Here is a 13,935-nt window from a genome sequence, read left to right on the forward strand (position 1 = left end):
GCTATGCTATGCTCAGACCCAGCCAGCCAGCCAGCAAGCCACACACATAGTGCTCAGACCCAGCCAGCCAGCCAGCCACACACATAGTGCTCAGACCCAGCCAGCAAGCCACACACATAGTGCTCAGACCCAGCCAGCCACACACATAGCTCCGTAAGGGAGTGGTTGCACCACTCAAGAAATCTTCAAAAAACTGAAGAGGCTACTGGAGATTGGAGAACCTGATTTGGACATGATCTGATGCAGGACAATATTATGTCACTATGACAGAAAGAGAAGATGGGTCTGGCCACATTCATTCACCCCATAATCTCAGTGGAAATTGGGGAATATGTTGACAATAGTCGACAGCTCTGCCGATTAATAATCGATTAATTGAACCCACCCCCCATATTAATCAATATCACAACATGGAGGTCTTAGAACTACCACCACAGGGACAGACAAGCCCCAATCTCTCAAGCTCTCAAGTGCCCCATAGCTTTAATGGGACATGTACTGTATGAGCCACCTCGGACACGCATAGAGGAGAAGACCATGAGGGTCTTCTTAACTTTGCTCTTCTGTGCTCCAAGTCCCCAGGGAGAAATCCAGTGACCCCCCACTCCCCATACTCCCCTGTACCCACCTGAGGGGAACCCTAGGCCCACTAAACTCTAGACCGGACCCCCCTTTACCTTCTCACCCAACCCCACCTATCATACTCCCCTCTGCACCCGGTAGAGACTTAGGTTCTGACTACTCTGCACTAAGAGTAAGTAGAGCGTCGCAGTCCCGCCCCCTCGAGAGAGACGGAGAAGAAATCACCGTTCATTTTCCTCATAGACTTTTCAAAAAGTATTTATTTAAAGACGTTTACGCCGCGCCGGCCGCGGACAAAGCCAACTCTTGTCGTGACAAATCATGACAATATACACAATGTTTTGGGCCAAACAAAGAATTAGAAAGTAGAAAAAAACAGCAGATTACAACACTTTTCTTCTTTGTAATTATTTGTTTGGTCCAAAATATTGTGTTTGTTGTCATGATTTGTCACGACAAGAGTTGGCTTTGTACGACGCTTATAATGTCTTTCAATAAATACGTTTCGAAATGTCTATGGGAAAAATGCATTGGGAATTATTTCCTGGGCCTGGCGTCGTCATGAAAGGGGGCGGGACTGCGACGCTCTATAATGCAAGAAATTAGTTTTGGGTGGGGTGTATAATGATTATTTACAGTAGTTTGAGTCAAAGTTTATCCACCAAGCTATCCAAAACGTTTCAATATTGCAATCATGTAGGCTATTATCTATCAACTGACAATATTCTCTGCCACAACCTTCTGAATTACTGAAAATTGTGACTATTAGTTTTGTTGTGTTTTGAGGATATCTTGAAACCTTATTCCAAAAAATATATAAATATTCAGACATTTATTAAATATTTAGTTTAGTTAACTTGAAACTGGTGACTATTTCAGAGGGTTTTAACAGAGTCACAAACACAATATTGGATTTCACAATTATCTAATTGTATCTCTGCAATTTGAACAAGTTCAATGGACTCCTAGACCCCAAAAACATAGGGTTAGACAAAAAAAGTACTTGTCTAGGATGAATAATGAAGGAGTTAGGCTATTTTAATGGTTTTTAGGCCATCTTGGACGCCATCTTGAAAACACTTTGGTAAACTTTTAGTATGTTATTAGGGACACCTAATACTATAAAAAACAGTTGAGAAACCTTTTGTTGCAATTATTTTGGGGTAAGGTGCTTTTTTTTCATAGATTTAATCGCCTATTTTTACTGCAACTATAATTACCCTCAGGGAATGCAATAAAGAATACCTTCACACTAAACCAAACACAAACTATAAATTGCAGATCCAGAACATTGTATTTACTTGTCTAATGATAAAATAGGCCAATAAAACTTATCGAAAACCAGAACACAGATTTTAGGGCATAAGGATGATGACACTCAAAGCCTGAACTATATGAGGCATTTCCAAAAAGCTGATAGCGCCATATAACAATCAAGTCCTGTCCTGTGAAATTGTGTGTGTGTGTGTGTGTGTGTGTGTGTGTGTGTGTGTGTGTGTGTGTGTGTGTGTGTGTGTGTGTGTGTGTGTGTGTGTGTGTGTGTGTGTGTGTGCGTGTGTGCGTGTGTGTGTGTGCGTGCGTGCGTGTGTGTCACACACGATCATGGAGGTGAGAAAGAGAGCATGGGTGAAGAATTGTTGGTGTACACGTCTGTGCATGTGCACGTGTGACAATGTACGTGTTGCAGGGTTTGTACGATGCGCCATGCTGTCTGACAGCAGCAATGCCCGTTGGGAAAGCACTACTGTATCTTCCACTTGGCTAAACATATACCTCACATCAGAGGTGTAACAAATCCATTCCTGTCTGCCAGAAGCTTTACAGGCTCCCTGCCTGTGAACAACACATCTTCAGTTTTTCCACACTTCAGACCTGATGTGTGTGTGTGTGTGTGTGTGTGTGTGTGTGTGTATACACACACGTGTGTGTGCGTGCGTGCAGTGCCGTGCACTCACACATGTGTACATGTGAATGTACAGTATGCGTATATATGCAACACAGTAAGTACACTGTGTGTGTGTGTGTGTGTGTGTGTGTGTGTGTGTGTGTGTGTGTGTGTGCGCGTGTGTGTGTTTATCTGTCACACTGGCTACGATCCACTCAGATGTACTGCAGCTTTACACAAAGGTGTGTGGCGACTATGAGGTGAGAGAATGGGATTGATAGAGAATGTGTCATCGAATCTGTGTGTGTGTGTGTGGACTGCATGTGTGTCTTATGTGTGCGCGTGTGCTTACATTCGTGAGTGTATGTTTATATGTGAAGGGTGTGTGTATGTGTGTGTGTCTCATTGGCGTCTTTAGAGTGGTTAATCAGAGGAGAGGTTGTGGAGAGCGTCAAAGTGTCAGGGTGGCTCTGCTGAAGAGTCCTCAAACCCTCTCGCTGTGTGTTGACACCTCTTAACCTTGGTCTATCATCTCTCGCACTCGCCGGCTTCCTTTCTATTGACACTCGCCACCCTGTAGCTCTCCAAAGACCCGAAGAGAATCCACTACCGTCATTGTTAGTACGGGGACAGCAGCATTGACGCCTATATTGAAGCCTGGAGAGGATGATGTAACAGTAACATATATGGAAATATAGATTATGGTGAGGGCAGGTGAGGTGTGATTATTATTTTATTCACTATTAGTATGGGTGGATGAATTGATCGAAGATAAAACACAGGAAAGGATTATGGATGTTACATGAAGGATATGGGTTATTTGCCACGGGTGGATGAAGTAGTTTGAAGGACAAAATGAATGGATAATAAACTATTTTGGGACAACACCACACATGGTAAAAGGCTCAGCAGAGACTATAGCCTGGCTGCAGTATTATTTCAGGCTCTGCCTTATGTACACTTTATCATACCTGTTTGTTTTGTTTGTTTATAGTACAGCATGTGATAAGTATAGATATCTCTACTTTAATTATTTAGTCTGGAGAGTGCACGTTGTTGAACACAATACATACACATGACATGAGCAAGTGCAAATACTGTATGCCGGATTTAGCGAAAGTTACTTTCCATCCAGTCAGGGATGGATTAACCCCCATGAGGGCCCCTGGGCCAGTCATTTTTGCAGGGCCCCCATAGCGCGCGTGTATGCGTGTTTTTATCATCATCATGTTTTTGACCTAAATTTAACTAAATCAATGGCCAATGAAGGGCCCCAGGAGCCCTTTTCAGGGCGTCAAACCTAGTACTGCGTGGTCCAATTTCCCCGAAGGGCCCCTGAGAGCCAAGGGCCCCTGGGCCACGGCCCCACTGGCCCAATGGCTAATTTGTCCCTGCATCCGGTAGTTCCCAAAACAAGAAGAAACACATTTGTGTTATTTTTGACACGTTTCTTTACTGTTTTATTTTTTCACTCTCTATAACCCCCACCCTTTTCCTTTCTGAATACTACAGATAGAGAATAACAAAAATGAATTTCACCCACTTCTTTACACCTTTTAAACCTATGCATGATGTGACAATAACCTGTAAGATTAGGCCATATGGACAGCCATATAGGAGCGGCCTGTTGTATCGGTTGAGAGGCCCACATTTGGCAAAGTGGCATGCCACTTTTCAAAATGGTATACCACTTTTTGTGGAGTGGCATGCCAAAGACCACTTTTGAAGCTCGCCCTACCTCCACATTTGAGCGTTCACCAACAACACTGTACATGCTACTGTAAATGCACAAAATCTCTGTCCATCTGTCTATCTGATGTGCATCTGTAATCTCGAGAACCGAACAACAGGCCGACTTCAAACTCGGCACGCCAAGGACCCGAGGGAGTGCAGTGTTGATCGGTCAGGCAGGTTGGTCGGACAGGCAGTTGTCCAGAACTGCCGATTGGCCCATATATGGCCAATAGGCATGCATTTTCAACTTGCCTCGTTCTTCACTAAAATCATTCCCGAGTAGACTGGTTTGTAGTAAAGTGGATACAAGTCTCACATCACAGGGTCCAAACCAGGGAGGGGATAGTCACGTGCCCCAGCATGGCACTGGTCCAATTGGCCCGGTTCATAATCAAACCTTGCTCCAAAGAGAGTCCAAATGGATGGTTCCATTTGTACACTCTTAGTTAACCACTTGAACCCTAGAGTCCCTATTCTGGGGTGAACAACTTGCCATGTCGTAGCTTGGCAAGTTGTGAGCATATAGACTAAATTAATGCTGAGGATTTTACTGTGTAAAAACAACAAAACAAAATTAAGAACAATAAAATAGTTTGATGGATGGCTGGATGGATGGATGGATATGGATCGAGTTGGGTGGGTGGGTTGATGGATGGATGAGTGATGTAGGCTATGGAAGGAAGGACAGGTGAGTGAGTGGGTAGATGGATGATGAATGGATGGATGAATGTCAAATATGACAATAGACAAGTTGGTAGAACAACTAATTGATCAACAAACTTGCAAATGTGTAAATTTGTCTCTCTCTTTCTTTCCTAAAACCAGGAAGTGTAAGGATCACTGTCCACCACTGTCACTGGCTAGTGTAAGTGGGGTCAGGGGTTTGGGGTCAACTGAGAAGAGGTCAAAGGTCACAGAGCAGTGGGTCTTGTTAAAATACCTTTTAGCCTCCTTCAGGGATGTTATGTAATGGCTCTGGGAATAGGTTGGGCTGGAGGGTGAGGTTTTGTTGGTGGATGCTAAATGATATATGTTCTCTGCTTTATGCCAGATGTATATTTATTGCCCTTTTTAAACATCAGGATGTAAAGTAAGTGCTAGAAGGTCAAAAAGGGTCAGGCTTAATGTTTGTGTATCATCTTCATTGTCCAATGTTATTGTGTGTAAGAAAAGGTAGCATCATCAAGAAATATATTTTAATTTCCAGGATATACATGTGGCTATATGATACGCCACCAAAATGTTTTACACAAAGAAAGAACCTTCAAAAGGTTATACAGTATAGGGAACCTTTTCTTTTTTTTACTCTGAGATGGGAGTAAAGGTTTACTCTCTTTAGGAACTGGGTTTGTCAATATATTGGGAACATTTTAATATCAATACAATCCGTGCCCTGTCTTCAATCTTAATCTTTAATATGGTAATAATAAGCATATTAATTTTCATAAGTTTCACTCAATAGCTTTGGAATGAGCGATGGTGCCCCCTTTTTAAGCTGAAAATATCCATCTCTCTCCTCTTTGTCGTCATTGATCACTCCATAGCGCCATGCAGTCTCCCTCGCCCTCTTCCAGTCTCTCTCTTTCTCTCTCTCTCTCGCCTGCCTTCTGTCTTTATTCTCACACTGTAAAATCTGTTCTTATTCCCCGCTCCAGCACACTAACCGTGTGCACTACCTTTTATCAGTCCAGAGCTGTTAAATTAATAAATTGATATTGACGAGCTATCAGCCGGGGGATAAATTATTTGGGAGCAGAAGGCTAGGGTCACGTGACTTTTAGTACCCACGATTCTGTAATTATTCCCCACGAGAAGCATGGTGGTGTGGTGGTGCATTGCCCATCCCCCCCCCCCCCCTATGGAAGTGAACACACACACACACACGCACACACGCACACACGCACACACGCGCACGCGCACACACACACACACACACACACACACACACACACACACACACACACACACACACACACACACACACACACACACACACACACACACACACACACACACACACACACACACACACACACACGACTATAAATAACCACACATACAGTGGATTATATGGTGGCCATGGGAATAGCCATGATCATTACTGCTATCATAACCGTCATGATACAGGGAGTTAGCTAGCTAGAGATTCATTTTTACCATCACAATTTACACAAAACCAAAGTGGATATACCTAGGAAACGTGTGCACCAGTGTGTGGCCGTTGGACACATGCAGTGCGTATGGAATGTATAGAGACGATGTAAGCGCTGAATGCAAATTACACAATATTGACCACCGCGTTGCCTTGAGCATGTAGGACAGGCTATACCTGCAGAGGTGCAATGCAAAATGGTGGAAAGAGGGCTTATATTATGCAGCTCGTTTGGTCCACCCTCCGTAGTAAATGCAAATGAGTTGCTATACAAACCGGGAGGGAGGTATACAAGGCTGCGGATGAAGGGATGTAAGCGTGTCAGAGTGCCAATCATGGAAGTGCTCTTGTTGCCCTGCGGCCATCGCTGACCTCTTGACCCTGGCCATGGCCTAAAGGTCAGAGGTCACAAACAAGGGTCAGCAGGGATCACTGCAGGCACTGGTCAGAGAACATCACCATGGCAACACCTCTCGTCGGGAGGAGAGGAGGGGTCCTCCATAGTCCTGCTCTAATGTTGCATACACGCGCATCACATCTGTGCCATTTTATGAGTGAAGTTTGCCCCTATTGGCTTAGAATATACTAGCACGCAGCTCAGCTGAATGAGTCGTGGGCAGCTGCATTTATCCACAGTTATTTGCTTGAAGCCTTAGTGTGAGCACATGAGCAGCAACAGCAAAGTACATATCTAGAGATAATAATGAATATCCTATTAAGACCATGATCTGACTATACCTATCCTCAGTGTTTTGTAGGCCCTACATTTGTTGCATGTGTACAATTAGAAATGGATAAATTTACACTGAGGATTAGAGATTTAGCAATGTTGGTCCATGCCCTATAACCCTATTTATTTAATTCAGTTAGCTTGTGAAATAACTACAGAATACTACAGAGCAGAGCTCTACCCTATGAGCTCTCACAAGCTTGTATAATTCAGACAGAAACATATATCAACAATAAACACATACCTTCATAAAAATCCTGCCTATAAGCATAATTGCATATAGGCACTATAGGCAGGCCTTGGTGCTCCTGTCCCTAAAGGGGGAGGGGGGGTTAACGTCACGCTGAGAATATTTGCAGGCAACGTGCGACATCTAGTGGTTGGATTCGACCTCTTCTAGGCAGCGCCGCTGTGTGGTTCGGGACGGGCTCTTCTTTTTGCAGAAAGGGGGGGAAATCGCTCGGTCTGCCTTTGTCTCCGGGGAGCTTCGGTCGATGCTTCGTCCTACCATATGTCTGAGCGCAGCTGCCAATCAACAGGTCAACGCGACCCCGGGGAGGTAGAGACTAGTGGGGAGAGATCAAACAGCGGACCTCGGGGATGACAGATGCAGATGAAAAGAAAGGCAATAAAACATTGCTTCAAAGATGGCAACGGTGCACTGGGAGGCAAATTATTGTTAACAGTAATCTGCAGAATAGAGCCTCGCATTCATGATGATCGATTGACTATTATGGAGCCTTTGAAGCTGAGGCAACGAGGCTATTGTTCATGATGGGACACAACTAAACACAAAAAAGCAGCTGCTTTTGGTTCATCATTGGTGTGCTACTCTTCTAAGGTGCTACTACTTAAGGTTTAATTGGTCTACTATTTTAGTCTGTGCGACCAAAGGCGTTCTAATCGTCTTGTAATTTTCGACCGAGTCACCACATCTAGCTTATAGTTCATATAGAAGCAGCTGCAGAATTTCAATAATCTACCAAATAAAAGCTACTGTGGCGCGCGCGCGTGTGTTGTGTGTGTGCGTGCGCGTGTATGCTACATACAGTAGGACTACACCAACCCCCCCCCCCCACACACACACACACACACACAGTGTGAAAAGATATATTAGTAGGTTATGTTTGTGCGTGCGCGTGCGAGTGTGTGCAGGCAGCAATCTAACCAAATTAAAGCCTTAAAGCTGCATGCGAATTGAAGAGGATTTGAAGCAGAGAGCAATTCATGGTTATTTAGCAACTTATATCTCCAATTAGCTGTTGACATTGAAAAGGGAGAATTGTTTATCAAAAAATAATGATGTGGATTCGCAATTGCCCTAATGAGCATAATGAACAGTTTTTAATTGATCCTCCATTTGTCCCCCAGACGGTTACTTTGAAATTATTTTGATTTCAAATATTGCCCTATACTCAAGTGTTTTCTTCTTTTTAACCTTTTTGGCTCATGTTTGAGTGTCTTTCATTCATTCCTATACACTACCGTTATTTAAATGGACAACAAGTGTCTGTAAAGGGTTAGCAACCCATCAATCAATTAATCAATTACTGTCGCACAAATCCATCACAGTACACAAAAGGACATGCATAAGCAGAGCATGAATACATGAGGAATATATAGAAAAATAGAATATTATTACCGTACAAAAACACAAAACATGATCTTTTGGAAATTATCACTGCCCTTCTCAAATTATCGTCTATTGTATTAGTTTATATAGTATTTGATTAATATTACTTTTTTCTGGGTGTGTCATCACTACAAAGAATTGTGTTCAATTAAATAAATACAAATTTGAACTCTAGAAACAATTGTGCATTACAGATATAGATTAATATAATACATTTTATTTAATCATATAGTTTAAAGATTATCACTCAAACAAAGCAAAATAATAATGATACAAGACCACTTTCACATTCTCACTTTCACTTTCTCACATCACACAAACGTGACAAACCATTATACACAGAACATACAGGCTACAGAACTCATAAGAAAGTGGTCATGTTTACAATGGAAATTGGGGGCTCGCCGGCTTGGAGAGGTCAAGAGATATCCTTTCGGCCCAGGCCGTAGCGTAACGGTCTGGGCACCGGACTGGTGATCCAGTCGCGGTGTGCCGCGGGTTCGACTCCCGGACCCGACACGGCCTTTACCGCATGTCATCCCCCCATCTCTCTCCCGTTTCCTGTCAGCCTACTGTCTGTCCCTTAAAAAATCAATAAAGGCGTAAGCCGCAAAAAAATATCTTAAAAAAAAAAAAAAAAAGAGATATCCTTTCCCTCCACTTATATGTACATACTGGACATAATTAGTCCTGGTCTTTTGACGGATGAAAGGCTGTCAAGTGGCACTGAGTCCTGCCTGCCTGCGTTGATGAAACACAGATTTAGAGGCGAAGTTGTGACACATACTGTTCTTCCACTTTTTTATCCTGTTTGATCAAATTGGAATCATGGTTAGACAATTAATGTATATGAAATCAAAATCACTGATAATTTTTTTTTTTTTCCTTTTACAGTGACCAATGTTAATCACCCGAGTCACAATAACTATATAAACTACTCTTCAGACACATTGAATCAATGGCCTTTGTCCTTAGTATGGCATGGCATGTCTAAAAAACTAAGAACTGAAGATCAAGGTTTTTTGATTGATTGATTGAAATATTTAACAGTTTGCAGAATTACAGTACATTTCAAGCACAACTCAATACAAAGACTGTTAACTGTGAGTGGACGACCCAATAAAGCATTACACTTGTTTACAAGAGGGTCCACCTTGTTCAATTAATCAAAATGGTGAAAAGGTGAAGGACTTGAACACCAGTAGACAGTTATACATTTCAGAGCTATATAAGGCACTTATGATGGTCTTTTTACAGAATCGTTTGTTGGGTTTTGGGTTGAGCATAATATTATTTTTCTATTAATATTAAAGTCTCTGTCTAATTCCTGACTCCTTCACCTCTTCAGTTCCCCTCTGATGCCAAAATGGCCATGGCGATGAGTCCAGTGTAGGACTACACCAAGGCTGATCTCTGATGATGGTGTAGCAGTGGTCGCCGTGGTGACCTCCCCTCCCCCTCATCTCCAATTTCATGCTATTCTTTCACTTTCCTCTCTTCATTATCTTCAGCTGACCTTTGTATCCTGCTGCCTCTTCCCCTGGTATCCTCGAGTCAATCCCCACCTCTTTGGGTTTGGGATCTGGCTAGTTGTTTACTGTCTGGGGGCCACTATTGGCCACTATTGAAAGTGTTCTTACCATCTCTTGTCTGGTTTGGTCATACAACCGCTCAAGACAAATCAAAGCTGGAAAGAGTAGTACGTCGCGCATCAAAAAACATTGGATGTAGCCTCCCTACACTTTCCTCACTCTATTCCACCAGAATAATTAGGAAGGCAAACAAAATCATTGCAGACAACTCCCATCCTGCACATTACCTCTTCAATCTCCTCCCATCAGGCAGGAGATATAGAAGTATCAAGAGCTCAACATCTCGCTTCAGAGATAGCACTTACCCCATAGCCATTAGCCATCTGAACTCGTAGAAATATGCATATAGCACACATAGAAATATGCATATAGCACTTTAAAAAACTGAATGTAATTTCCTATGCTGCTGGTTATTGTATTGTATTGTCCTTCTTGTGTGTGTATCTATGGTCGTCTGTATATGTTGAGTATGAACCAAGACAAATTCCTATCAACTTGTTGACATGGCAAATAAATTATTGAATCTTGAATCTTGAATCTGAACGAACTGCACCGTTGTTCGACTTTCCACCAGTCCCTCTTTGGAACTCTTGACTCCTTTATTGATGATAGTGAAGTCAATAGTGAAGCTCAGTCCCAGCCTTACCCAGGCGCTATTGCTGCTGTTGCTGCTACTTCTGTCCACCATCTCTGAGTTTAAAAGTCAGTCCTAAAATTATTTCCACAAGTCTGTGTCTACAGTGTCACAGTATTGTCTTACAAAGTGTACTAGCCTACTTCAGAAAAGGTGTGTGATTCAATACTCCTCTCTGCCTCTTTTGCAGAAGACTTACAGGGAACAGGATCAAGTTTACAGACAAAGATGAGTTTCTCAATGACCCTCACCAGAAAATAGCCTACAACCTCATGTGGAAAATTGTGTTTATTTTATGTTGCAGAGAACCTTTGATTAAATGTTACTGTTTCCTTACTGCCTTACTCTTTGGATCAAAACCTTCCTTTATCATTATTTCTGCGATTTATATGATACGAAGGACTTTTCTTACCGTTGTGAAGAGAAGACTGTGTTCATATACGACAGTGGATCCTTCCCTCACAAAAGTAGGCAAAGGGAACACAGCAGCATCTTAAGGTAGGCCTACGAGGTATTTTTTTTAATTTAACCTATAAGCAAATATCTCCAAATATAAATAACACATTAATATTTAAGAAGTGTGTTCAAGGGGTGGGTCATGGGTGCTATTGCACCAAAGGCCGTTAGGTGGCAGCGTTATCCTGTAGAAGTGGTTTTGACAGCGCTGGACTGGTTTGTCCAAGTTTTGAGTCTCAACCATAGACTGTAAAAAGGTCTCAACTCAACTTACACAAAACAGCCTAACAGCCTATTTTACCCATGGGAGTGAAGGTATTGTGCCGAAATGAATAGCCACAAGGCAACTTGGCGGTCCTGTCCTCTTATGAGTGAGCCAAAAGATCGTGCTCCCTTTACTCTTATAATTACTTTACTTTACTCCAAAATACCATGTCTATTTCCATGCCATTGAAAGGTTTTACCCTTTTTCATTTTTTTAAGTGGACCAAAAGTATTCACTTCACACAATTTAACATTTTGATCTCTCCATTCTGTTTATAGTTCAACTTCAAATAAGGAGCAAACATTCTTATAGCTTTAGGCTTTCTATAACCATCTCTATAGTTTGAATTTCTGTCTGAAACAACTGTGTATTACGTTTATTTATTTCAACGTCTTGAATTAGATTTGACTCTTTCTTTTCTTTCCATCTTAGATCTTGGCCAATATGTTCAATTTTAATATTTCATAACCTGCAGATTTAGTTGTCTGACTCGTCATCCTCGTTCTTTTGTTAACTATATCTACCTGTATGAATATTATGAATTATGATGAAGGAATGTATAACTTTCATTTACAATTTGAATTATTATGGTGGATCCATATTACATGACTGTCATATAATATGGTCATATTATATGACAGTCATGTTATGTAACAGGGCTATAGTCAACCCATGTGATCAAATGTTATTCTGAACAAGCCCCTAGGCTATATCTAGACAAGATAGGCCTACATAAATTATATACCTTATCACCTTTCATAAATGTGATTTGAGTAAATTGCAATTCATTCATTCTGAAAAGGAATTAAATTGAAAGGGAATTAAACAAGCAGAACATATTGGCCTCTTGTGATTAAATAAGAATACAATTGGAAATATAAAGGCACAGTAGTCATGTGTGGGATGGACATTATGATTGTATTGGATCTGTAACCATATTTTGTAGCCTAGATATTTTATTGTATAACAGTAGACTACAAGTAAGACGCGCAAACGCGTGAAGCGAACGCAGCTCGTAAATTGCAATAACAACAATTAGAATAAATTACGTACTTTTTTTTTCTTTTTAGTTAGTAATTTTTTTAAGTTTTCTACTGTGTGTGTGTGTGTGTGTGTGTGTGTGTGTGTGTGTGTGTGTGTGTGTGTGTGTGTGTGTGTGTGTGTGTGTGTGTGTGTGTGTGTGTGTGTGTGTGTGTGTGTGTGTGTGTGCTACAGCTGCGCCCTCTGGTGGCGGGCGGGTGGTGTCACAGCGGGACAGACACACAGACAGACACACAGACAGACAGACAGACACGATCTGCAGGGTCTCATAGTTAGTGCTCATTGCATTCGCAATCATTGCGTTCGCAATCAATGCGTTCGCAATCACTGCGTTCGCAATAAGCCTACAGGTAGGACTATAGGCCACTGTACGTAACATAGCTTACATTCGTAGATATCATTTATAATAAATGTACACCTTGTATAACGATGTAAATGTTGTAGTAATTTGGTCTGGTTATGAAAAATGATTGTAAACATAGCCGGATAGCCCATAGTTCTTAATTTAACCTTATATAACCTTGACATAGTCACTCAGTTAATGTAAAGGATTCCATGTTGATAGATGAAAGTCATAAAACTAAAGGAAACTGGTTTAAATTTGCCCTTCATCTCAACATAACATTAAAATAGAACCACTGTGGTATTATGGCATGATATGGCATTGTAATTTGTTCAATTGATTTTATGCATCAATGAGGCTGTCTCTGGTACTACAGTACACAAGAAGGACTTTGGGAAAAGCAGGACTGGATCCACAGATGGAGTTTTATAGTAACTTGCCTTTAATACACATTACCCAGAGTTATAAAAGTGAAATATGGCATGATGTTCAGAGGACCTAAGCAGGATTTTTGGAGGTGTATTATATTTGATATAGCATTAAATTCCCTGGTCTGTTTTAATGTCACTGTGAAAGAGACAAAGCATCGACGCTCGCATCTTACGGTTAGAGGTATAACGTGGAACAGATTTTTTTGTTCGGACGGGAGTTTCAAGGACCATGCGAGCCACTCCACTTGGCACACCATGATTACGTTTTACTGGCAATCCCTGCCTTTATCCCAATACGCATTTGTAATAGCTCGATACCATTAAACCGAAACAGAGTGAGCATTGAAATACTTCAGCGGGTGTCATAAATTGTGGATACCGAGGCCTTATTTTGGAAAGGCGACCTGTCTCTTAGTGGATTTAAAAAAGTTGTACTGTAACTTTAAAAGACGCTTTG

Source organism: Protomyctophum parallelum, assembly GCF_964188405.1.
Source record: "Protomyctophum parallelum genome assembly, chromosome: 6".
Taxonomy (NCBI): Eukaryota; Metazoa; Chordata; class Actinopteri; order Myctophiformes; family Myctophidae; genus Protomyctophum; species Protomyctophum parallelum.